The sequence below is a fragment of the Sinohyriopsis cumingii genome, chromosome 2 (genome assembly GCF_028554795.1).
Source record: "Sinohyriopsis cumingii isolate HCF-2022 chromosome 2, ASM2855479v2, whole genome shotgun sequence".
Taxonomy (NCBI): Eukaryota; Metazoa; Mollusca; class Bivalvia; order Unionida; family Unionidae; genus Sinohyriopsis; species Sinohyriopsis cumingii.
In genome coordinates, this window is record NC_142962.1 from 61,814,845 (window position 1) to 61,842,738 (window position 27,894).

Here is a 27,894-nt window from a genome sequence, read left to right on the forward strand (position 1 = left end):
AACCTAAAGACCATCAAGCTTACGTGATCAACACGGACGACAGTCATCTCCCAGGAACCCACTGGGTAGCCGTCTACTTTCCTCAAGAAGGATGTGTGGAATATTTCGATTCGTACGGATTGCCCCCTTTGGAAGACGATATCATCGACTTTATGAGAAGAAATGCTCAGACCACATGATTCAATAACGTGAAATTACAAGGCACAGATTCCTTGGTGTGTGGACAGTAGTGTGTGTATTTTCTGCATCATCGCAGCCTGGGCTATTCCTTAGAACATTTAGTGACTCATTTTGATCCTCGTTCTTCTGCTAGAAACGATGTGAAAGTAGATCGATGGTTTTGTGACCATTATGCTTATCTTTTGTCTCAAGCTAGGAAACGTAGTGTCCATCAATGGCCTAATGATTTCCAACAGTGGAAATCACAATTTCATTCACAACGTTGTCAGCCCTGTTTAAAGTAGATTGTAAATTGAGGAAAAAATGTTTGTGATTTGAAAAAATTGTTTGATGTTATAGTGTTGGATTATTGTTAAAAATGTTAAAGTTGTTGTTTAGTGTTAAGTGATTTTTGAATAAAAAATGTTGTGTTTTGAAAAAAATGCCTTTGTCTTTTGTTTAGCTATAAGAATGTTGGATTGATGCTCTTTCATTTCTTACTATCCCTCTCATGACACTCACTGAACGTTGCGGCTCGAAAACCGTGTGGGGGATGTTTTCCTTCACGTCCGCGCTTTGACTTTATGAACCGGGGTTGTTTCCAGTCTAACCATCCATTGTCGACTCATCCTCCTAAGAAGATGTACTCCAAACTAGCTAAGCTCAACGAAGCCTACGTGAATTTGCATAGGGTCAGACACAGTCTGATACCGAAGCCAGAAGAAATAGAGAATGTGAGAATGTTAAAAATCACTGAAGACCTGATAGAAGAGCTCTTCAGAGAAGAAATGAACAGGGAAAAAGAAGAATGGACAGAGAAGTACAGACTTCAGAGACAGCAGCAACAGCAGCAACAACAACAGCAGCAACCTGAAGCTGACAGAGGCTTTGTCGATTGTCGTATCGACACCAAAGAGTTCTTCTTCTCTTTCCGAAGAAGCAGACCTATCGCCAGAAAGTCTATCCTCAGAGGACATCGCATTCTTAGAAACTAAAAAAAGATTGCCATAGCAAACAAAAAACAGCCCTTTTCAGGGCTACCCAATACTCTAGAAAAGAAATAACGATAAATTTGCCAATGTGTGTAGGTAGAGTAGTGTGAATATAAACACTAACTCTTTTTTAAAAAATGTGAGGGTATGTGTTTGTGTGTTTGTAAGTGCTCACGTACGTTGGTATGGATAGTAGAATAAAATGATGTTTGTTTTTTTGGTTGTTAGAGGTGTAGATTTGGGGTTAGATTGGATTGCTTTGCGTATGTGGATAGTCTATTGAAGTGATTAATGAAAAAAATTTAGAATAGGAATGGGTAGCATAAAAAAGTGAGTGAGTGTTTCTTTTAGGTCCGCGCGTTGTTTTTGGTCATGATCTAGGTAAGATCAATTTAGTTTCAGGGGATGTTTTCCTTCACGTCCGCGCTTTTAGTATAAATTAAAAACTAATCGTCAGTTGGGCTACCCATCGTCGACCTGTTAACAGCAAGACAATGAATACAAGGATTGTGAAACTGCTAGAACTCCAGATGCACCTGGAATATGCTAGGCGCATAGTAAATGAACTATCAGCGGAGGCTATCGTAGAAGAAGCAAGAATAAAGAAGGAAGAGGATGAGAGAAGAGAGAGGGAAGAGGAGGAAAAGAAAATAGGAGAGAGGATAACTTATAAGATACCAGAGACAGAGGATTGGGGTGCTGAAGCGAATCATCCCGCCTCTGCACTCTCAAGACAAAAAGTAAAAAGAGACTGGAATCGAAGATATGAGTGTGGCGCCAGGCTTGAAGGTGCAACCATTAGATAGATGCATTTGGAGTTGAAAAAAACCAACAGCCCTTTTCAGGGCTACCCAATACCCTAGAAAAGAAATGACTATTAATTTGCCAATGTGTGTAGGTAGAGTAGTGTGAATATAAACACTAACTCTTTCTTCATAGTGTGAGTGTATGTGAGTAGTGAATGGGGTCACATTAGGGACAATGGGACTTAGCATTAAAAAGACCCCTGGGTCACTTTAGGGACAATGGAAATTTAACATGGAGAAAAATCGTGGGTCACTGTAGGGACAATGGGAATTTAACATAGAGTTTGGGTCTGTCTAGGGACAAGGGAAATTAACATGGGAATAGAGTTTGGGTTTGTCTAGGGACAAGGGAAATTGAATATGGGATTTTTTTTTTTTTAAAAAGTTTTTTTTAAATTTAAATTTAAATTTAAATTTAAAAGGGTAGGCAATTGAAAGGCTATCTCTTTTCGAGAAATATGGCTGGCCCTGAAAAGGGCCTTTGGGTTTATGTTAATGTATCCATTAACATAAAGGGCACCGCATTGGTCTTCTTCTTGTCCTTAGGCTGCGTTTCACTGTAGGACCGTAAATCAGGACTCTTTTGAGGCATCCTTGTCTTTCTACGTAGATCCTACGTATCCACAGACTGGTGTTTGTCCTGTGGACAACGGTCCACTTGGATCGGACATACATGGGTATGTCCGTCCGGAACATCATGGAAGACACAAGCGTAGAAGATTGCACATCGGTCCACATCTTGAAGCGACGAGAACAGGTGAATCAATGCACTGAACTGCGCTTATTTATAGGTAGAGGTAGGATTGAAACGGATTGAGTTCATTCACCAATCCAAACACGCGTTACAAAATTCAGTCAGCCCGCATCCAATCCGAAGAGAGCAGTCTGTGACGTCAGTTGGTCTATATAGATTCGCTAGCGCTTGTGTGCAGTCAATCTATGCGACAGTGATTCAACATGACGGAAATTCAGAAAACGATCCATTGGGGTGCACCAACAGGGGAGACTGCCCAAGGGAACCCGGACTTACTTTCAGAAGAGGTACATTGGGATTTTGTGGATTTTCTTACCTCGCAAGAATTTGTTCCGGAACCTTCGTCTCATTCTTCATTACCGCAAGTGGAGAATTTTAGACAGAGACAGAAAGAAGAATTGGAGAAATTTATGCAACGACAAAAGGAAGCGGAACAAGCTTTTCTCCTACAGCAACAGCAACAGCAACAAGAAGAGGTAAGAAAAAAACAACAGCAACAACAGCAAGAAGAAGTAGCAGCAAAGAAACAAGAGGGTGAAAATCAAACGGCTACGGTACTGTTGGATATTTTAGCGGAGTTAAGAAGTTTGAAACAAATGTATCAGACTTCTTTATCACGACCGAAGAGAATACGACCTTCCCGAGCTAAACACACCAACCCTGTGACTAAGCCTATCGTACCACCCTTAGTGATTTCAACCCAATCATCAGAAGTAGGCCTTGGCCGTGGCAAAGGCTTAAGGCAGTTAAAGTTGATTGGTTAAACTCACTCCTACACCATAAAGAAAAAAGGCCCTTTTCAGGGCCACCCACATTTCTCGAAAAGAAATACAATTTCAATTTGCCAATAACTCAAAAATAAACCCCACCCATTTTACCCTTATAGTACGTGTCTGTGTATTAGTGCGTGAGTGTAGCTTCTTATTTTAAAATCAAAACTCAAAGACACTTACCTTATATCATTAATGTATTCTTTTATCCATTTTTTACAATCCAATTCACAATTCACAACAGAACACTTCTTCTTTCTCCTTGTTTAGTCTCTGTTTTTTTAATTTCTTCACCGTTTTTTCCTCATTTTCTTCCCTTCTTCTTTTCTTCTCCTGTTTCTTTGCCTCTTGTAAATAGAATTGTCTTCTTTCTTCCTCTTCTTCCTCTGAAGAATCCCTCTCTTCTTTCGAAGAATCCCTCTCTTCTTCCGAAGAATCCCTCTCTTCTTCTGAAGAATCCTTCTTTTCTTCTGACTCCTCTTGTTTCTTTTTTGGGCAATCTGGAGACCAATGTCCTTTTTCTTTACAATAATAACAGGTATCTTGACTTTTGTCTTTTTTAGCCCCTGTTTTTTTTCTTTTTTGACGGTCTGGACACTCTGAAGACCAATGCCCTTTCTTCTGACAGATATAGCAAGTATCCTGACTTTTATCTCGAAAGGAAGGAGAGTAGTCCGTAGGCTGGTCTGAAGAGAATTTTCTAATGACCCCTCGCAAAGCTCTGACGAAACGTTCCATCTGGGTAGTCTCTTCCATCGTTGTGCTCGGTTTGAGAGTGAAATGAATAGTGAAAGGACAAGACACACACCCTTTTATATACGCTGGTTTGTCATGACTATAAATTAGTCTATGGTGCTTAAACTTGAGTCATTTGACGTTTTGCACTCAAGATGAAACGATCCTATTCATTCGAGAAGAAAAAAGAAGAAGAAAGTAAGAGGCAGAAACGTGATCTATCGTCTCGTACCAGGGCTGAAATCTTGGCACAAATTCATGCCAGTGACTTTGAAGAGGACATGAGTGAACCAGAATCCGAACCCTCTAAACCAAGTTCACCACCCTTAGTCAACCCTGAAAAGTACTATTCCATTCGAGAGACGGAAAAGTACTCCTCTAGAAAATTTAGAACCACGGCTTACACCTACACAGTGAAGTTTAAAGATTTCAAGGCCGACGTACCCTTGGAGAAAGCAGAAGGGTTTATCACCGAGATGTGTAATTCTTTGCTCACCTCACTCAAGCGACAATGTCAGCCCAAAGAAGACGATCGCTTGACACTATCCATAGATCACGACGGTTTGAAATCCCCTGTTTGGATCGAGTTTAGCAGACCCGCAGAACTAACCCCTTCCAAAGTCATGGACAAGATTCAACACGTACAACAATCTAATGACCAGTTTGACATCACCGATGGTAAAGCCACACTGAAAATGGCTCACGTCTCTCTTCCTCAAGGGACAGGACGCAAAAAGGTCCTACTGGTGAACGACCTTCGCAACACCAAAAAGAGTCTCGTCCGAATTAACAACCCTCAAGACCAGATGTGCTTAGCCCGTGCCATCGTGGTGGGACGAACCTATGATAACAAGAACGACACGGTAGAATGGAAAAGAACCTGGGAGAACATTCGAAAATCGAACCGAACCAAACAACGAAACGAAGCAGAACTCCTGTTGCAACAAGCTGGCCTGTCCAAAGACACACCCTGTGGCATTCCTGAGATGCAAAAATTGCAAGATGCCCTAGCTCCACGCTACACCTTGAAAGTGCACCCTCAAGAAATGCGCGGGTCTCTGTTGTTTCGAGGCCAGGATTTTAAGGACGGAAAATACATTCATGTTTATCATCACGATGACCATTTCGATACCATCACCAGTATCACTGGATTCCTGGGATATGTTTATTATTGTGAGAAATGTGACTATGGTTATAACAATCGAGAGCAACACAAGCATTGTGGATGGAAATGCCCAGGATGTTTGGACTCTCCACTGTCTGAGCGAAGAACCAGTGCCTTGTTCGACTTGTCTGCGCACGTTTGTCAGCCCTACCTGTTACCAACAACATCTGAAAACACAAGGTTCACAGAAGAAATGTGCTTGTCAACTCCTGAGATTGTGCCTTACGTGTAGACAAGGCATACGTACCAACAGTACCAAGGCACACGTATGTCGAGGAAAGAAAAAATGTCACATTTGTCACCACATCGTGGACTTGGAACACGAATGTTACGTGCAAAAATACCAACCCCCACCAGAGAAAGAGGACGGTCACAAGAAGAAAGGCAATTTCATCTTTTTCGATTTCGAATGCATGCAAGAGACCGGCATTCACATTCCTAATTTCTGCGTGGCTCATCGAGCGTGCGAGAAGTGCATTCAAGAACCTATCTTCAGTCATTGCCCTCACTGCAAAAAGATTCCTGGAGGGCGTGAAAAAATCGTTCGAGGACCGAACACGTTAGCCGATTTTACCCAATGGGTCTTAGACCCCACCGACAAAGAGGACATCGAACGTTACGGAGATTGTCATCGTCATGCCACAGTGATGGCTCACAATTTCTCCGGATACGATGGACAGTTTCTTCTCAGATACTATACGGAACAAGGCACCGAGCGTCCTAAAGTGACTTTGAACGGAGCCAAAATCATTTTCATGCAAGTGGGACAAGTGCAGTTTAAAGATTCGATGAGTTACTTGGCCATGCCTTTGAGCCGAATGCCTAAAACGTTTGGAATGACAGAAATGGCTAAAGGGTACTTTCCACACCTTTTCAATACGGAAGCCAATCAACACGCCGTTCTACCCCATTTACCTGAGGCTCACTATTACGACCCCGACAACATGCGTACCGAACAACGAGAAGCTTTCTACGCTTGGTACCAGGCTCACGCCTCGGACCCTTTCGACTTTCAGGAAGAAATGCTAAAGTATTGTCGTTCCGACGTGGACATTTTACGACGTTGCTGTGGAAAATTTCGAGAACTGTTCATGGAACACGGAGGGGTCGATCCTTTGAAAGAAGCTTGCACCATTGCCAAAGCGTGTTCCTTAGTGTATCGACAACGATTCATGCCTGAAAACACTGTGGCTGTCATCAGTCCTCAAAAGACCCACTTTCTCAAACGCCAATACTCGGTCAAAGCCCTACGTTGGTTACATTACTTGTGCGACAAGGACGACAAGTGGATTCAGCACGCCCGCAACGGAGGGGGCGAAAAGACCATCGGAACGTATTCGGTCGATGGCTGGGACTTAGAAAACCCCAAGATCGTGTACGAGTTTAACGGTTGTTTATTTCACGGATGTCCCGTCTGTTACCCTGACCGTGGCACTAAAAATCAGTTTTTGCAACGAACCATGGAAGACTTGTACCAGGACACTTGTCAGCGGCGCCTAAAGTTAGAACAGCAAGGATACCAAGTGGTGGAAATGTGGGAACACGAGTACGATCACCGTATGAAAACCGATCCAGAGTTTAAACACGTTGTGGAAGGTTACCAGTTCATGGACCCGATGAACCCGAGGGATAGTTTGTACGGAGGAAGGACCAATGCCACATGTTTGCTGTACCAAGCCGATGAAGAGAAAGGAGAAGAAATCAAATACTTGGACGTGTGTTCGCTGTATCCCTACGTGTGCAAATATTGTCGCTTTCCTGTAGGGCACCAGCAATTGTTAACGGAACACATCGACCTGAAAAACATTCGACAATACGAAGGCTTGATCAAGTGTAAAGTTTTGCCTCCCACGAACCTATACCATCCCGTCTTACCTCACCATTGTCAAGGCAAACTGATGTTTCCATTGTGCCGTACTTGTGCCGAAACGTGCAACCAAGATCAGCCTTGTCAGCACACCCAGGAAGAACGGGCCTTGACGGGAACCTGGGTCAGCATAGAATTGTTCAAAGCTCTGGACATGGGATACCAACTGTTAGAAGTGTACGAAATTTGCCACTTTCCCAAGACACAACAGTACCACAAGGGTGACCCTACTCAGAAAGGCATTTTCGCCGACTAAGTGGATGCCTTTTTGAAACTGAAACAAGAAGCCAGCGGCTATCCTTCCTGGTGTCACACTCCCGAAGACCAAATAAAATTCAAAGAGAAATACTACGAACAAGAAGGCATCTCTTTAGACCACATCGAAAAAAACGAAGGCAGGCGATCGTTTGCCAAAGTGATGTTAAATTGCTTGTGGGGTAAAATGGCACAACGACCGTGTTTACCCAAGACGGAATATTTGACAGAACCTTCCCGCTACTTCCAGATGATTCACGACAAAACCAAATACATGAAACACGTGGACGTCGTTCGAGAGGATTTGATCTTGGTCAATTACGAAGAAGATCTGGACTTTGTACAAGACGACCCTTTTGGAAATGTCATCATTGCGGCTTACGTGACAGCTCATGCTCGCTTAAAATTGTACGAAGCTTTAGAACTGTTAGAAGAACGCGTCCTGTACTTTGACACGGACAGTTGCATTTACATCCATCACCCGAGTCAACAGCACCCTGACATCGAAGGAGACCTTTTAGGAGCCTGGACAGACGAGCATCCCGACGACAAGATTCTAAGTTTCGTCAGTGGTGGTCCCAAAAGTTACGGCTACGAATACCGGGACAAACAAGGAGAAGTGCACACGACGTGCAAAGTGAAAGGACTGACTCTGAATTATCGTACCAGTCGAGTGGTCAACTTTGGGGTATTGAAAGGAGCCTTGCAATCGGGAGAGGATGGAAACTTTAAAGTGACCACCTATCAACCGAACAAGATTGTACGTTTACCCACTCACCACATCGTCAGTCGACCCTTGGAAAAAGTCTATCAAATTGTATACCAGAAGCGAGTGCGACTTCCCAATCACTTTACGTTGCCGTACGGTCACGTCGGTATTGGTCTGTAGATAAAAAGGAACCCTAGGCAAGATCGATAGTTCATTGTTCATTGAAGTAACTTACCATGTCGTTGACGAAGAAGAAACCAGATTGGTTAGGAGTCAAATGTTGGACATCACCGAGACCAGGGTTTTGAGGCTTGGACACAAGAGGTGGCCCAGTATGCACGAGAGTTATTCAAGGAAAAAAGTTACTTTTCAACCTGTGTTAGTGACGGTGCCAGAAGAACCCGTCACCCAGGACAGGACTGTCGTGGACAGGCCTGAAAGACCCTTTCGGGAGGATACTTGTGTGACCTTACCCCCTACTATAGAAATGGTTAGAACTTTACCCAAAACATGTGGTTGTTGTACAGACACTTGTTTTTATTCCACGTTAATGGTTATCATGTGCCTTTTATTCTTGTACTTAAGCCTTTGGCTTTTATGTACTTTTGTCTTTCGTATTCATGTTTGAAAAAAAAACCTTCAATAAACGTGTTCTGAAAAAGTATATAAACTCTTGTCTTGTTTGTTTTCGTGTCACAAGTGACATTTCTCACACCATGGCTACCTCTGCTGTCTCTGCTCCCTCTTCCTCTACTGTCAAAGTCATCGACGAACACTTAGATCGTGCCAGTTGGCAGGCTTTGTATCTTCGCCATCCCTTTAACATGCTCATTGCTGGACCTAGCGGTTCAGGCAAAACCGAATTCGTCAAACGTTTGATCGAACATAAACATCATTTGATCGATCGGCCACCTCAACGGATCGTGTGGTGTTACAAACAGTGGCAATCGGCGTACAACCTCTTGCGAGAAAGTCAAGGCGATTCCATCGTGTTTGTGGAAGGCATTCCTAAAGAAGACGACGGCATCGTCTCTGACTCCCGTCAAACCCATTTGGTCATTTTCGACGACATGTTAGGAGAAGACGAAGAAGAAATTAAACTGTGGTTCACGCGCAAAGGGCATCACCGTAATGCCAGTGTCATTTACATCACCCAAAATTTGTTTCAACAAAGTAAAGCCCATCGCACCATCAGTCTCAATGCGCATTACGTGGTCTTGTTTAAAAGCCCTCGAGATAAATCGCAAGTGCAAGTCTTAGCCAAACAGTTAGGAACGCCTTGGCTGACTCAGGCGTACGACGATGCCACTCAAACGCCACACGCCTATTTACTCGTCGATTTGAAACCTACGACTCCCGAGGATTTGCGATTTTGTACCCACTTGTTTCACCACTGGTGCCAAGACGGAGGGCCTGTCCTGTACACGTCTCCGTCCTCGACTTCATTTCACTCCCCATAAAAAAAATCTATAAAAACCTCAGACCCTTTTTCGTCTGTCTCACACAGTGTGAACATGACGTCCCTTCAGTCGCATCTTCCCGTCAAATTGATTCGTGCCTTGTATGGCATCAGTCGAGAAAAAGATCCACAAACACGAGCTCGTGTCTTAGAAGCTAGTCTCAAAGAAGTCTTACGATGGTTCACGGTGACGGCACGTCAATCACTCCAAGGAATCATTCAGATTCCTCATCAAACCAAACGCTTTTTCGATCGAAACAAAGTCGCTTTGGTCCAACTGGCCGATCCCCGCATCGACACTCAAACCAAAAAACAAATCATTTTGAAACCTGGAGGGAGCGGTACTCTAGGAGGGGTCATCATTCGCTCACTCTTAAGATGGGATCCTAATGCCCCCAAAGTTATACCCAAGACAAAAGTCCAACGAAGCCCCAAGAAGAAAAAGAAAAAGACCAGGTCCCCAAGGAGAACTTCTCCAGTGGCAGGACCCTCCTCTGACCAGACACCACCACCCCGGAAAAAGAAAAGAAGTCCCCAGATAAAGAAACAGAGAAAAAGTCCCCAGAAAAAGAAAAGTCCACAGAAGAAAACTAGTCGCAAGAGAGGCACTTCGGCCAGGACGCAACCTTACACTCGCAAACCACGATCTGCCACGGCAGTGACTGCGTCTCCGGCATCCTCACGTTTATCCACTTCTCCGTTGATGACACCAGGAACTGAAGAGTACTTGGAGACGTTGATCACACCAAGAACTTCTCCGTTAATGACCCCCAAAAGAACTTCCCCAGTGGCAGGACCCTCCAATTTAGTGGCAGTGGCTGCTGCTCACAAAGTACCTTCTCCCAAAATCAAAGTCCATGAAAGATCGGGCATGTTACAAAGTTTACTGGATTTGTCCAAGCAAGAACTGGCTCGATTTAGTCCGTTGCGTACCCCTGCACGACGTGTCATGCCTGTCCTCAAACTGATACGACGTAAAGACAATCAGTGGCGACGCGTTCCAGTATAAAAAAGGCCTGTGACCAAGTAGGGTATCAGTGTTTTTTTGGTGCTCCTGAAGACTCAAAGATGTCACCCTCCAGAAAACCCCAAGGAAAGAAAAGGAAAGGACTGCCACCACGTTTAGCCAAACATGGGGACATGTTATCTGTCCTGTCCAAAGCTTCTCCACCCCTACGAAAAAAACTCATTCAAACAGCCTCCAAAGAGGTCATCGATACCGTGTGCGAATGTTGTTTGAACGTTTTGAAAGGCACGATCCCTTTGTCCAAACACCAGAAACAATGCTTAAGCAAGCATCGTCACGTTCTTCGCCAAATGGTTCGAAAGAAGATTCCCATTCGTCAAAAAAAGAAGATGTTGGTCCAACGTGGAGGCATTTTGCCTCTCTTGTTAGGTCCCATACTGAAAGGAGTCTTGGGAACCATGTTGGGAGGACTGGTGGGAGCAAGATAAAAAGGCCCTCGGAAGTCCCAAGATCTCAGAATCGACCCCTGACAACCCCATGGAAGGACGAAAACTAGCTTTAGTGCCTTACAAACGATGGATGGAATACCATCGGTGGCAAGAACAACGCACCCCGCATTTACCTCCCAATCCCAATTTGAGCGAGATGTCCCAGTTACAACACGAATTGCAGTCCTTGATGGATCGCCAAGATTTGTCCGAAACAGAAAAATCGCAAAAGTACGGTCAACTCTTGCAACGACTGCAACTCTTTCACCAGAAAGCTTTAGACGAAACAGCTCTACCCACTCTGAAAGATTTTAAGACCTTGATGAAAAGTCCAGCACCATCACCAGTACCAGTACCAGTACCAGTACCACCAGTACCAGTGACCAAGACAGAAAAAGGAGAAGAAGAAGAGGAAGGGTTTCAAACTTCACCAGAAAAAGTACGCAAGTTAACAACACCACCTACCTCCAGAATTGGATGGATTAAAAAGATGATGGCCACCCCTTCTTCATCACAAGAGAAAAAGAAAGTGAAGACAGAAGTGAAGACAGAAGTAAAACAAGAACCGATATCCCCTGCTCAGACATCCTCCTCTTCAACACCTATTGCCGGCGGCACACGCAAAGCATTGCAATCCAAGAAAGTACCCCAAGAGAAAAAGAGTAGCATCCTCCAAGAGTGGGTGTCTTATTAACACAAAAAATAAAAATGGAAAAAGTCTTAGCCAGCATTTACTACGATCCCTCCCATCCTGCAGGTTACGCAGGAGTTCAAAAATTGTATCGTGCTGCCAAAACGCGACTGAAAAGTCTCCGTTTACCTCAAGTGCAACGATGGTTACAAGAACAAGCTACCTACACTTTACACAAACCCATTCGACGCAAGTTTGCCAGAAGTCGCACCCGAGTGGAAGGTATCGATCATCAATGGCAAGCCGATTTAGCCGATGTCTCTCATTTGGCCAGCTACAATCGCGGCTACAAGTATTTGTTTTGTGTCATCGACGTCTTTTCCAAATTTGCCTGGGTCGTGCCCTTGACTTCCAAATCGAGCAGCGAGTTAGTGCGAGCCCTGCAACGGGTGTTGAAACAAAGCGGTCGTCACCCTCTTCGATGGCAAACGGACAAAGGCACCGAATTTCTGAACCAAGCTTTCCAAAAAGAATTAAAGAAACGTGACATTCATTTTTTTACCACCGAGAATCCCGAAACCAAAGCCAGCATCGTGGAACGTTTTCAACGCACTTTGAAAGAACGCATGTGGAAATATTTTACGCATCACCACACTCTGAAGTACATCGACATCTTACCGCACCTGGTGCAAGCGTACAACCAATCTTACCATCGAAGCATCGGACGTGCCCCGCAAGACGTGACTCCCGACAACGAAGTGCTGGTGTTTGAGCGTCTGTTTGGTACGTCCCCGACGAGGGCTGTCCCCAAGAAAAGTGGAATGTTGGCCGTAGGAGATTGGGTGCGCATTGGCAAAACCAAACGCACTTTTGACAAAGGTTACTTACCTAACTGAACGACCGAATTGTTTCGTATCACTCGACGAGTGCATGGCCGTCATCCTGCCGTCTATAAATTGGAAGACATGAATGGAGAAGTGCTCAAAGGAACGTTTTATTTGCCCGAGTTACAACGTGTCACCAAAACAGAAGACGACGTGTACGACATCGAAAGCATTCTCGAACGCAGAACCCGTAAAGTGGGCAAACGACGTGTCAAAGAAGTCAGAGTACGTTGGAAAGGATATCCACCCAGTTTCGATTCTTGGATCGACGCTTCGCAAGTCATCGACTATAAAAAGAAGTGACCATCATGCCCTTTCACACAGCAGACGCAGCTACGTCGACCACTCCTTCTTCACCCAGTTCTTCTGTGCAAGATTTACAAAAACAACCCTTGTGGGTGTGGTGTGGAGAACGTGTGCCTAAAACGCAAATCGTCTTTTTCTGCCAAATCTTCGTGGTGTATTGTGTCATCGGGGCAGCCATTGCCAATTTGAGTTTGCAACAAGGAGACAAACAATTGTGGACCATTTTATTGAGCAGTTGCATCGGTTACCTGCTTCCTAATCCCTCCCTGAAATTCTCCTCGAACGGGAACCTTGTGTCCAGTGCCAGTGTCAGTCACCACTCCAACCACAATCAGAACCCCATTTTAGACGGAGACACGCCTCTGACGTCCAGTAACCCCTCGGAGAGCCACAGAACTCTGGAATTATGAGTCACGAAAACCAATTTTACTTAACCTTACCCAGTGACAGTTCCATGGAGGTGTTTCCCAATAACACGTTGTGCTGTTACACGGCCAAATTACCTCAAGCCATCCCCTTAGATCACGAAGCCCATTGGGAAGTGGCTTTAGTAGAAATGATTCACCCGACCCAAGTCCTCAATGTCCTTCCCAATCAAAATAAATTTTATGTGGAAGTTCATGACGAGCAATTGCAACAGTGGATGGATAACCATAGCAAATATGAAAAGAAAACCCCTAGCACAAAAAGTCAAAGGTACACCATCTATCACTTGTTCATTCCCCCAGGCTATTATTTTAGTGGTCAACATTTGGTCAGCACCATAGCCACCAGGTTTAATGGCGTGTTTCTGAAAGCTTTGGAGGAAAACAAAAAAGGTGTCGTCACCCTGGAGTACCACAAAACAGCTCGTCGCTTCCTGATGAAATTTCCTGAGGGGCGTAAAATGATGTCTTTCTTATTTTGTCCTGAATTGTTTGACATGTTGGGCGGAGACATGGAGCTGAGGAAGAAAGTAGAACAAAAAGGACAACCCGAATTACCAATCATTTACGACAACGATTCTTTTGCCAAGTATTTTCGTACCCCGGTAGAACTGAACCAAGGACTGAATTTGATGTTTGTGTACTCCGATGTGGTGGAGTACAACGTGGTGGGACACACCTCCGTGCCGTTACTGCGTGTCATTCCTTTCAAAGTGGATTCTGCCGCAAACGCTGACGAGGAAGGTGGAAACACTTACCACGTCCACCGCGAATTTGTCCATCCTCACTATTTGCCGGTCAGCAAGTCGTATTTGGACACGGTCAACATTACTATAAAAGGAGATTTGGGGCAAAATATTCCATTCACCAAAGGAAAAGTCACGGTGAAACTCCATTTTCGAAAACGGTTCTCTCACGACTCGTAAGTAAGTCATGTATCCAGTGTACCGAGGGGTTGCTCGACAGCGAGGACACGGTTTAGGAGATATGTTAAAATCAGCCTTTCGTTCGGTGGCCCCGGTGTTGAAACCGATGGTGACACGCGGATTGCACGCCTTGAAAGATGCGGCACTGACGCAAGGCAAAGAATTTCTCCAAAATGTCATCATCGACAAACAAAACCCTAAAGAAGCCTTCATGAGGGCAGGCAAAAATGTCTTGCTACAAACGGGCAAAGACATTTTAGGCCGACGAGACACACCTATAAATGCCCTGCACGCTACCGAGTCAGGCATTCAGCAAGGACAAGGCAGAAAGAGACGACAAAGAAAACACCCTTTCACCAGACTTCAAGCGAGAAAGGCCAAGAAAAGAAGAACCGTTCGAGACTTAGACGTTTTCGATTATTGAGAAAGAGACAAAAAAATGATGCACCGAGAGTCTTGCGCTTGTTCCAAGACGGAACTGGATCTGTTTGCCATGCCCCCCACCATGATGACGATGCAAGAATCCCAATGGGTGGAATTTCATCCCGTCTCCTCATTGACCGATTCCGCTCCCATCGAGTTTGAAATCAAAGGACAGCCCGAAGATTACATCGATCTGAATAGCAGTTACTTGTACTTGAAAGTCAAAGTTCAAGATAAGACTGGAGGTGATACAGACACTGAGCCAGTAGCTCCCGTCAACAATTTCATGCATTCCTTGTTCAGTGGAGTGGACTTGTACTTGAACAACAAACTGGTCAGTAGCAGCATGGATACTTACCCTTATCGAGCGTACCTGGAAAATCTCTTGACGTACGGAATAGATGCCAAGAACACTCATCTCAATGCCTGTGTGCTATGGGAAGCTGACGAAGCTAACGAGTTTGAAAATTTCAAAACTGATGAAAAGAAAGACAACAATGATGGATTTGTAGAACGAAGAAAGAGAATCATGGGACCCAACAAAAGTTTAGAACTGATGGATCGTTTGCATTTGGACATGTGGTTGCAAGAGAAATATTTGCTAAACGGGGTGAATGTCCGCCTGAGACTGAATCGGAGCATTACCGCTTTCCATTTATTGGCTGATACTGACGATAATTACAAAACCAAAATCGAAGAAGCCAGACTCTACGTACGCCGCGTGGAAGTGTTACCTAAAGTGGGTAACGACATCAATCAAACATTGAGCAGAACGACCGCCAAGTATCCCATACGACGCGTGGAAGTGAAAACCTTCACCATTCCCAAGGGACAGCGATCCATGATCGAAGATCATCTGTTCCAAGGACAGCTACCCAAACGTTTGATCGTTGGTATCGTCGAAAATGAAGCCTTCAACGGAGCTATCGCTAAAAATCCTTTCTACTTTCAACACTTTGGCGTGTCCAAGATCGAAGTCAGTCGCGATGGCAAGACCTTGTGTACCCGACCTTTCGAACCTGACTTTACCAAGAAGAATTACTTGAGATAGTACTTGTCCCTGTACGAAGCCACCGGACAGTTAGGAACCAACACCAGTCATGGTATTACGTACGACGATTATGTAGGAGGCTATGCTTTGTGGGCTTTCGATTTCACTCCAGACCAAGGCAGCGACGAGGGACATTTCCACCCTATAAAATCCGGCCAGATTCGTGTGGAAATTCAGTTTGCAAACCGAGACCCTGATGTAACGGTGAACGTCATCCTGTATGCAGAATTCGATAATACGATAGAAATCAACAGTTTGAGAGAAGTCATTCTAGATTATTAGAAGCTATGGAAGACTGTTATCCCTCTTTACCTAGTGGAGAAACTTTGGAGATGAAATGTGAGGAGACCATGGAAGGAGAATCTCAAGACAAAGACGAAGAAGTTGTCATAATGAAATCGAGATGGCCAGAACAAGAAGCCCATTTAGTCTCCTGTTTTGCCAAACACTTGGTCGAAAAAATGACGGAGTTGATCAAGAAAAATTGCTATGGATGTCAAAACGATCATCCCAGTCAAATTCAACACGATAAATGCCTGATGCTGAGTCAAGAAGAAAAATTGGACGAGTATCTGGACGAAGCTTGGAGTCTCATCTCGGACGAAGACGTGTTGCACCAGTGGTATAAAGACTTGCGTGAACATTCTTGTCCACCATTAACCACTCAAGAGATCCATCGTATCGAAGCTCTTCTGAATCAAAGTGAGGAGACGAAACGAAGAAACAGTTATTTGTCCGACATTTTCAAGCAAAAAGTCAGGATCGAATTGACGACTTATTATTACCTGTGAAGAAGAAAAAAAGCACACACAAAACATGGATACCTGGGAACTTTATTACCTTTTGAACCACAGTTCGTATACGGCTTCTTGGAACCCTGTCGTCTGTGCTAAAGATGAACTCCCTCATCGCAAACCTAAAGACCATCAAGCTTACGTGATCAACACGGACGACAGTCATCTCCCAGGAACCCACTGGGTAGCCGTCTACTTTCCACAAGAAGGATGTGTGGAATATTTCGATTCGTACGGATTGCCCCCTTTGTAAGACGATATCATCGACTTCATGAGAAGAAATGCTCAGACCACATGATTCAATAACGTGAAATTACAAGGCACAGATTCCTTGGTGTGTGGACAGTAGTGTGTGTATTTTCTGCATCATCGCAGCCTGGGCTATTCCTTAGAACATTTAGTGACTCATTTTGATCCTCGTTCTTCTTCTAGAAACGATGTGAAAGTAGATCGATGGTTTTGTGACCATTATGCTTATCTTTTGTCTCAAGCTAGGAAACGTAGTGTCCATCAATGGCCTAATGATTTCCAACAGTGGAAATCACAATTTCATTCACAACGTTGTCAGCCCTGTTTAAAGTAGATTGTAAATTGAGGAAAAAATGTTTGTGATTTGAAAAAATTGTTTGATGTTATAGTGTTGGATTATTGTTAAAAATGTTAAAGTTGTTGTTTAGTGTTAAGTGATTTTTGAATAAAAAATGTTGTGTTTTGAAAAAAATGCCTTTGTCTTTTGTTTAGCTATAAGAATGTTGGATTGATGCTCTTTCATTTCTTACTATCCCTCTCATGACACTCACTGAACGTTGCGGCTCGAAAACCGTGTGGGGGATGTTTTCCTTCACGTCCGCTCTTTGACTTTATGAACCGGGGTTGTTTCCAGTCTAACCATCCATTGTCGACTCATCCTCCTAAGAAGATGTACTCCAAACTAGCTAAGCTCAACGAAGCCTACGTGAATTTGCATAGGGTCAGACACAGTCTGATACCGAAGCCAGAAGAAATAGAGAATGTGAGAATGTTAAAAATCACTGAAGACCTGATAGAAGAGCTCTTCAGAGAAGAAATGAACAGGGAAAAAGAAGAATGGACAGAGAAGTACAGACTTCAGAGACAGCAGCAACAGCAGCAACAACAACAGCAGCAACCTGAAGCTGACAGAGGCTTTGTCGATTGTCGTATCGACACCAAAGAGTTCTTCTTCTCTTTCCGAAGAAGCAGACCTATCGCCAGAAAGTCTATCCTCAGAGGACATCGCATTCTTAGAAACTAAAAAAAGATTGCCATAGCAAACAAAAAACAGCCCTTTTCAGGGCTACCCAATACTCTAGAAAAGAAATAACGATAAATTTGCCAATGTGTGTAGGTAGAGTAGTGTGAATATAAACACTAACTCTTTTTTAAAAAATGTGAGGGTATGTGTTTGTGTGTTTGTAAGTGCTCACGTACGTTGGTATGGATAGTAGATTAAAATGATGTTTGTTTTTTTGGTTGTTAGAGGTGTAGATTTGGGGTTAGATTGGATTGCTTTGCGTATGTGGATAGTCTATTGAAGTGATTAATGAAAAAAATTTAGAATAGGAATGGGTAGCATAAAAAAGTGAGTGAGTGTTTCTTTTAGGTCCGCGCGTTGTTTTTGGTCATGATCTAGGTAAGATCAATTTAGTTTCAGGGGATGTTTTCCTTCACGTCCGCGCTTTTAGTATAAATTAAAAACTAATCGTCAGTTGGGCTACCCATCGTCGACCTGTTAACAGCAAGACAATGAATACAAGGATTGTGAAACTGCTAGAACTCCAGATGCACCTGGAATATGCTAGGCGCATAGTAAATGAACTATCAGCGGAGGCTATCGTAGAAGAAGCAAGAATAAAGAAGGAAGAGGATGAGAGAAGAGAGAGGGAAGAGGAGGAAAAGAAAATAGGAGAGAGGATAACTTATAAGATACCAGAGACAGAGGATTGGGGTGCTGAAGCGAATCATCCCGCCTCTGCACTCTCAAGACAAAAAGTAAAAAGAGACTGGAATCGAAGATATGAGTGTGGCGCCAGGCCTTGAAGGTGCAAATATTAGATAGATGCATCTGGAGTTGAAAAAAACCAACAGCCCTTTTCAGGGCTACCCAATACCCTAGAAAAGAAATGACTATTAATTTGCCAATGTGTGTAGGTAGAGTAGTGTGAATATAAACACTAACTCTTTCTTCATAGTGTGAGTGTATGTGAGTAGTGAATGGGGTCACATTAGGGACAATGGGACTTAGCATTAAAAAGACCCCTGGGTCACTTTAGGGACAATGGAAATTTAACATGGAGAAAAATCGTGGGTCACTGTAGGGACAATGGGAATTTAACATAGAGTTTGGGTCTGTCTAGGGACAAGGGAAATTAACATGGGAATAGAGTTTGGGTTTGTCTAGGGACAAGGGAAATTGAATATGGGATTTTTTTTTTTTTTTTAAAAAATTTTTTTTAAATTTAAATTTAAATTTAAATTTAAAAGGGTAGGCAATTGAAAGGCTATCTCTTTTCGAGAAATATGGCTGGCCCTGAAAAGGGCCTTTGGGTTTATGTTAATGTATCCATTAACATAAAGGGCACCGCATTGGTCTTCTTCTTGTCCTTAGGCTGCGTTTCACTGTAGGACCGTAAATCAGGACTCTTTTGAGGCATCCTTGTCTTTCTACGTAGATCCTACGTATCCACAGACTGGTGTTTGTCCTGTGGACAACGGTCCACTTGGATCGGACATACATGGGTATGTCCGTCCGGAACATCATGGAAGACACAAGCGTAGAAGATTGCACATCGGTCCACATCTTGAAGCGACGAGAACAGGTGAATCAATGCACTGAACTGCGCTTATTTATAGGTAGAGGTAGGATTGAAACGGATTGAGTTCATTCACCAATCCAAACACGCGTTACAAAATTCAGTCAGCCCGCATCCAATCCGAAGAGAGCAGTCTGTGACGTCAGTTGGTCTATATAGATTCGCTAGCGCTTGTGTGCAGTCAATCTATGCGACAGTGATTCAACATGACGGAAATTCAGAAAACGATCCATTGGGGTGCACCAACAGGGGAGACTGCCCAAGGGAACCCGGACTTACTTTCAGAAGAGGTACATTGGGATTTTGTGGATTTTCTTACCTCGCAAGAATTTGTTCCGGAACCTTCGTCTCATTCTTCATTACCGCAAGTGGAGAATTTTAGACAGAGACAGAAAGAAGAATTGGAGAAATTTATGCAACGACAAAAGGAAGCGGAACAAGCTTTTCTCCTACAGCAACAGCAACAGCAACAAGAAGAGGTAAGAAAAAAACAACAGCAACAACAGCAAGAAGAAGTAGCAGCAAAGAAACAAGAGGGTGAAAATCAAACGGCTACGGTACTGTTGGATATTTTAGCGGAGTTAAGAAGTTTGAAACAAATGTATCAGACTTCTTTATCACGACCGAAGAGAATACGACCTTCCCGAGCTAAACACACCAACCCTGTGACTAAGCCTATCGTACCACCCTTAGTGATTTCAACCCAATCATCAGAAGTAGGCCTTGGCCGTGGCAAAGGCTTAAGGCAGTTAAAGTTGATTGGTTAAACTCACTCCTACACCATAAAGAAAAAAGGCCCTTTTCAGGGCCACCCACATTTCTCGAAAAGAAATACAATTTCAATTTGCCAATAACTCAAAAATAAACCCCACCCATTTTACCCTTATAGTACGTGTCTGTGTATTAGTGCGTGAGTGTAGCTTCTTATTTTAAAATCAAAACTCAAAGACACTTACCTTATATCATTAATGTATTCTTTTATCCATTTTTTACAATCCAATTCACAATTCACAACAGAACACTTCTTCTTTCTCCTTGTTTAGTCTCTCTGTTTTTTTAATTTCTTCACCGTTTTTTCCTCATTTTCTTCCCTTCTTCTTTTCTTCTCCTGTTTCTTTGCCTCTTGTAAATAGAATTGTCTTCTTTCTTCCTCTTCTTCCTCTGAAGAATCCCTCTCTTCTTTCGAAGAATCCCTCTCTTCTTCCGAAGAATCCCTCTCTTCTTCTGAAGAATCCTTCTTTTCTTCTGAGTCCTCTTGTTTTTTTTTTTGGGCAATCTGGAGACCAATGTCCTTTTTCTTTACAATAATAACAGGTATCTTGACTTTTGTCTTTTTTAGCCCCTGTTTTTTTTTCTTTTTTGACGGTCTGGACACTCTGAAGACCAATGCCCTTTCTTCTGACAGATATAGCAAGTATCCTGACTTTTATCTCGAAAGGAAGGAGAGTAGTCCGTCGGCTGGTCTGAAGAGAATTTTCTAATGACCCCTCGCAAAGCTCTGACGAAACGTTCCATCTGGGTAGTCTCTTCCATCGTTGTGCTCGGTTTGAGAGTGAAATGAATAGTGAAAGGACAAGACACACACCCTTTTATATACGCTGGTTTGTCATGACTATAAATTAGTCTATGGTGTTTAAACTTGAGTCATTTGACGTTTTGCACTCAAGATGAAACGATCCTATTCATTCGAGAAGAAAGAAGAAGAAGAAAGTAAGAGGCAGAAACGTGATCTATCGTCTCGTACCAGGGCTGAAATCTTGGCACAAATTCATGCCAGTGACTTTGAAGAGGACATGAGTGAACCAGAATCCGAACCCTCTAAACCAAGTTCACCACCCTTAGTCAACCCTGAAAAGTACTATTCCATTCGAGAGACGGAAAAGTACTCCTCTAGAAAATTTAGAACCACGGCTTACACCTACACAGTGAAGTTTAAAGATTTCAAGGCCGACGTACCCTTGGAGAAAGCAGAAGGGTTTATCACCGAGATGTGTAATTCTTTGCTCACCTCACTCAAGCGACAATGTCAGCCCAAAGAAGACGATCGCTTGACACTATCCATAGATCACGACGGTTTGAAATCCCCTGTTTGGATCGAGTTTAGCAGACCCGCAGAACTAACCCCTTCCAAAGTCATGGACAAGATTCAACACGTACAACAATCTAATGACCAGTTTGACATCACCGATGGTAAAGCCACACTGAAAATGGCTCACGTCTCTCTTCCTCAAGGGACAGGACGCAAAAAGGTCCTACTGGTGAACGACCTTCGCAACACCAAAAAGAGTCTCGTCCGAATTAACAACCCTCAAGACCAGATGTGCTTAGCCCGTGCCATCGTGGTGGGACGAACCTATGATAACAAGAACGACACGGTAGAATGGAAAAGAACCTGGGAGAACATTCGAAAATCGAACCGAACCAAACAACGAAACGAAGCAGAACTCCTGTTGCAACAAGCTGGCCTGTCCAAAGACACACCCTGTGGCATTCCTGAGATGCAAAAATTGCAAGATGCCCTAGCTCCACGCTACACCTTGAAAGTGCACCCTCAAGAAATGCGCGGGTCTCTGTTGTTTCGAGGCCAGGATTTTAAGGACGGAAAATACATTCATGTTTATCATCACGATGACCATTTCGATACCATCACCAGTATCACTGGATTCCTGGGATATGTTTATTATTGTGAGAAATGTGACTATGGTTATAACAATCGAGAGCAACACAAGCATTGTGGATGGAAATGCCCAGGATGTTTGGACTCTCCACCCTGTCTGAGCGAAGAACCAGTGCCTTGTTCGACTTGTCTGCGCACGTTTGTCAGCCCTACCTGTTACCAACAACATCTGAAAACACAAGGTTCACAGAAGAAATGTGCTTGTCAACTCCTGAGATTGTGCCTTACGTGTAGACAAGGCATACGTACCAACAGTACCAAGGCACACGTATGTCGAGGAAAGAAAAAATGTCACATTTGTCACCACATCGTGGACTTGGAACACGAATGTTACGTGCAAAAATACCAACCCCCACCAGAGAAAGAGGACGGTCACAAGAAGAAAGGCAATTTCATCTTTTTCGATTTCGAATGCATGCAAGAGACCGGCATTCACATTCCTAATTTCTGCGTGGCTCATCGAGCGTGCGAGAAGTGCATTCAAGAACCTATCTTCAGTCATTGCCCTCACTGCAAAAAGATTCCTGGAGGGCGTGAAAAAATCGTTCGAGGACCGAACACGTTAGCCGATTTTACCCAATGGGTCTTAGACCCCACCGACAAAGAGGACATCGAACGTTACGGAGATTGTCATCGTCATGCCACAGTGATGGCTCACAATTTCTCCGGATACGATGGACAGTTTCTTCTCAGATACTATACGGAACAAGGCACCGAGCGTCCTAAAGTGACTTTGAACGGAGCCAAAATCATTTTCATGCAAGTGGGACAAGTGCAGTTTAAAGATTCGATGAGTTACTTGGCCATGCCTTTGAGCCGAATGCCTAAAACGTTTGGAATGACAGAAATGGCTAAAGGGTACTTTCCACACCTTTTCAATACGGAAGCCAATCAACACGCCGTTCTACCCCATTTACCTGAGGCTCACTATTACGACCCCGACAACATGCGTACCGAACAACGAGAAGCTTTCTACGCTTGGTACCAGGCTCACGCCTCGGACCCTTTCGACTTTCAGGAAGAAATGCTAAAGTATTGTCGTTCCGACGTGGACATTTTACGACGTTGCTGTGGAAAATTTCGAGAACTGTTCATGGAACACGGAGGGGTCGATCCTTTGAAAGAAGCTTGCACCATTGCCAAAGCGTGTTCCTTAGTGTATCGACAACGATTCATGCCTGAAAACACTGTGGCTGTCATCAGTCCTCAAAAGACCCACTTTCTCAAACGCCAATACTCGGTCAAAGCCCTACGTTGGTTACATTACTTGTGCGACAAGGACGACAAGTGGATTCAGCATGCCCGCAACGGAGGGGGCGAAAAGACCATCGGAACGTATTCGGTCGATGGCTGGGACTTAGAAAACCCCAAGATCGTGTACGAGTTTAACGGTTGCTTATTTCACGGATGTCCCGTCTGTTACCCTGACCGTGGCACTAAAAATCAGTTTTTGCAACGAACCATGGAAGACTTGTACCAGGACACTTGTCAGCGGCGCCTAAAGTTAGAACAGCAAGGATACCAAGTGGTGGAAATGTGGGAACACGAGTACGATCACCGTATGAAAACCGATCCAGAGTTTAAACACGTTGTGGAAGGTTACCAGTTCATGGACCCGCTGAACCCGAGGGATAGTTTGTACGGAGGAAGGACCAATGCCACATGTTTGCTGTACCAAGCCGATGAAGAGAAAGGAGAAGAAATCAAATACTTGGACGTGTGTTCGCTGTATCCCTACGTGTGCAAATATTGTCGCTTTCCTGTAGGGCACCCGCAATTGTTAACGGAACACATCGACCTGAAAAACATTCGACAATACGAAGGCTTGATCAAGTGTAAAGTTTTGCCTCCCACGAACCTATACCATCCCGTCTTACCTCACCATTGTCAAGGCAAACTGATGTTTCCATTGTGCCGTACTTGTGCCGAAACGTGCAACCAAGATCAGCCTTGTCAGCACACCCAGGAAGAACGGGCCTTGACGGGAACCTGGGTCAGCATAGAATTGTTCAAAGCTCTGGACATGGGATACCAACTGTTAGAAGTGTACGAAATTTGCCACTTTCCCAAGACACAACAGTACCACAAGGGTGACCCTACTCAGAAAGGCATTTTCGCCGACTAAGTGGATGCCTTTTTGAAACTGAAACAAGAAGCCAGCGGCTATCCTTCCTGGTGTCACACTCCCGAAGACCAAATAAAATTCAAAGAGAAATACTACGAACAAGAAGGCATCTCTTTAGACCACATCGAAAAAAACGAAGGCAGGCGATCGTTTGCCAAAGTGATGTTAAATTGCTTGTGGGGTAAAATGGCACAACGACCGTGTTTACCCAAGACGGAATATTTGACAGAACCTTCCCGCTACTTCCAGATGATTCACGACAAAACCAAATACATGAAACACGTGGACGTCGTTCGAGAGGATTTGATCTTGGTCAATTACGAAGAAGATCTGGACTTTGTACAAGACGACCCTTTTGGAAATGTCATCATTGCGGCTTACGTGACAGCTCATGCTCGCTTAAAATTGTACGAAGCTTTAGAACTGTTAGAAGAACGCGTCCTGTACTTTGACACGGACAGTTGCATTTACATCCATCACCCGAGTCAACAGCACCCTGACATCGAAGGAGACCTTTTAGGAGCCTGGACAGACGAGCATCCCGACGACAAGATTCTAAGTTTCGTCAGTGGTGGTCCCAAAAGTTACGGCTACGAATACCGGGACAAACAAGGAGAAGTGCACACGACGTGCAAAGTGAAAGGACTGACTCTGAATTATCGTACCAGTCGAGTGGTCAACTTTGGGGTATTGAAAGGAGCCTTGCAATCGGGAGAGGATGGAAACTTTAAAGTGACCACCTATCAACCGAACAAGATTGTACGTTTACCCACTCACCACATCGTCAGTCGACCCTTGGAAAAAGTCTATCAAATTGTATACCAGAAGCGAGTGCGACTTCCCAATCACTTTACGTTGCCGTACGGTCACGTCGGTATTGGTCTGTAGATAAAAAGGAACCCTAGGCAAGATCGATAGTTCATTGTTCATTGAAGTAACTTACCATGTCGTTGACGAAGAAGAAACCAGATTGGTTAGGAGTCAAATGTTGGACATCACCGAGACCAGGGTTTTGAGGCTTGGACACAAGAGGTGGCCCAGTATGCACGAGAGTTATTCAAGGAAAAAAGTTACTTTTCAACCTGTGTTAGTGACGGTGCCAGAAGAACCCGTCACCCAGGACAGGACTGTCGTGGACAGGCCTGAAAGACCCTTTCGGGAGGATACTTGTGTGACCTTACCCCCTACTATAGAAATGGTTAGAACTTTACCCAAAACATGTGGTTGTTGTACAGACACTTGTTTTTATTCCACGTTAATGGTTATCATGTGCCTTTTATTCTTGTACTTAAGCCTTTGGCTTTTATGTACTTTTGTCTTTCGTATTCATGTTTGAAAAAAAAACCTTCAATAAACGTGTTCTGAAAAAGTATATAAACTCTTGTCTTGTTTGTTTTCGTGTCACAAGTGACATTTCTCACACCATGGCTACCTCTGCTGTCTCTGCTCCCTCTTCCTCTACTGTCAAAGTCATCGACGAACACTTAGATCGTGCCAGTTGGCAGGCTTTGTATCTTCGCCATCCCTTTAACATGCTCATTGCTGGACCTAGCGGTTCAGGCAAAACCGAATTCGTCAAACGTTTGATCGAACATAAACATCATTTGATCGATCGGCCACCTCAACGGATCGTGTGGTGTTACAAACAGTGGCAATCGGCGTACAACCTCTTGCGAGAAAGTCAAGGCGATTCCATCGTGTTTGTGGAAGGCATTCCTAAAGAAGACGACGGCATCGTCTCTGACTCCCGTCAAACCCATTTGGTCATTTTCGACGACATGTTAGGAGAAGACGAAGAAGAAATTAAACTGTGGTTCACGCGCAAAGGGCATCACCGTAATGCCAGTGTCATTTACATCACCCAAAATTTGTTTCAACAAAGTAAAGCCCATCGCACCATCAGTCTCAATGCGCATTACGTGGTCTTGTTTAAAAGCCCTCGAGATAAATCGCAAGTGCAAGTCTTAGCCAAACAGTTAGGAACGCCTTGGCTGACTCAGGCGTACGACGATGCCACTCAAACGCCACACGCCTATTTACTCGTCGATTTGAAACCTACGACTCCCGAGGATTTGCGATTTTGTACCCACTTGTTTCACCACTGGTGCCAAGACGGAGGGCCTGTCCTGTACACGTCTCCGTCCTCGACTTCATTTCACTCCCCATAAAAAAAATCTATAAAAACCTCAGACCCTTTTTCGTCTGTCTCACACAGTGTGAACATGACGTCCCTTCAGTCGCATCTTCCCGTCAAATTGATTCGTGCCTTGTATGGCATCAGTCGAGAAAAAGATCCACAAACACGAGCTCGTGTCTTAGAAGCTAGTCTCAAAGAAGTCTTACGATGGTTCACGGTGACGGCACGTCAATCACTCCAAGGAATCATTCAGATTCCTCATCAAACCAAACGCTTTTTCGATCGAAACAAAGTCGCTTTGGTCCAACTGGCCGATCCCCGCATCGACACTCAAACCAAAAAACAAATCATTTTGAAACCTGGAGGGAGCGGTACTCTAGGAGGGGTCATCATTCGCTCACTCTTAAGATGGGATCCTAATGCCCCCAAAGTTATACCCAAGACAAAAGTCCAACGAAGCCCCAAGAAGAAAAAGAAAAAGACCAGGTCCCCAAGGAGAACTTCTCCAGTGGCAGGACCCTCCTCTGACCAGACACCACCACCCCGGAAAAAGAAAAGAAGTCCCCAGATAAAGAAACAGAGAAAAAGTCCCCAGAAAAAGAAAAGTCCACAGAAGAAAACTAGTCGCAAGAGAGGCACTTCGGCCAGGACGCAAACCTTACACTCGCAAACCACGATCTGCCACGGCAGTGACTGCGTCTCCGGCATCCTCACGTTTATCCACTTCTCCGTTGATGACACCAGGAACTGAAGAGTACTTGGAGACGTTGATCACACCAAGAACTTCTCCGTTAATGACCCCCAAAAGAACTTCCCCAGTGGCAGGACCCTCCAATTTAGTGGCAGTGGCTGCTGCTCACAAAGTACCTTCTCCCAAAATCAAAGTCCATGAAAGATCGGGCATGTTACAAAGTTTACTGGATTTGTCCAAGCAAGAACTGGTTCGATTTAGTCCGTTGCGTACCCCTGCACGACGTGTCATGCCTGTCCTCAAACTGATACGACGTAAAGACAATCAGTGGCGACGCGTTCCAGTATAAAAAAGGCCTGTGACCAAGTAGGGTATCAGTGTTTTTTTGGTGCTCCTGAAGACTCAAAGATGTCACCCTCCAGAAAACCCCAAGGAAAGAAAAGGAAAGGACTGCCACCACGTTTAGCCAAACATGGGGACATGTTATCTGTCCTGTCCAAAGCTTCTCCACCCCTACGAAAAAAACTCATTCAAACAGCCTCCAAAGAGGTCATCGATACCGTGTGCGAATGTTGTTTGAACGTTTTGAAAGGCACGATCCCTTTGTCCAAACACCAGAAACAATGCTTAAGCAAGCATCGTCACGTTCTTCGCCAAATGGTTCGAAAGAAGATTCCCATTCGTCAAAAAAAGAAGATGTTGGTCCAACGTGGAGGCATTTTGCCTCTCTTGTTAGGTTCCATACTGAAAGGAGTCTTGGGAACCATGTTGGGAGGACTGGTGGGAGCAAGATAAAAAGGCCCTCGGAAGTCCCAAGATCTCAGAATCGACCCCTGACAACCCCATGGAAGGACGAAAACTAGCTTT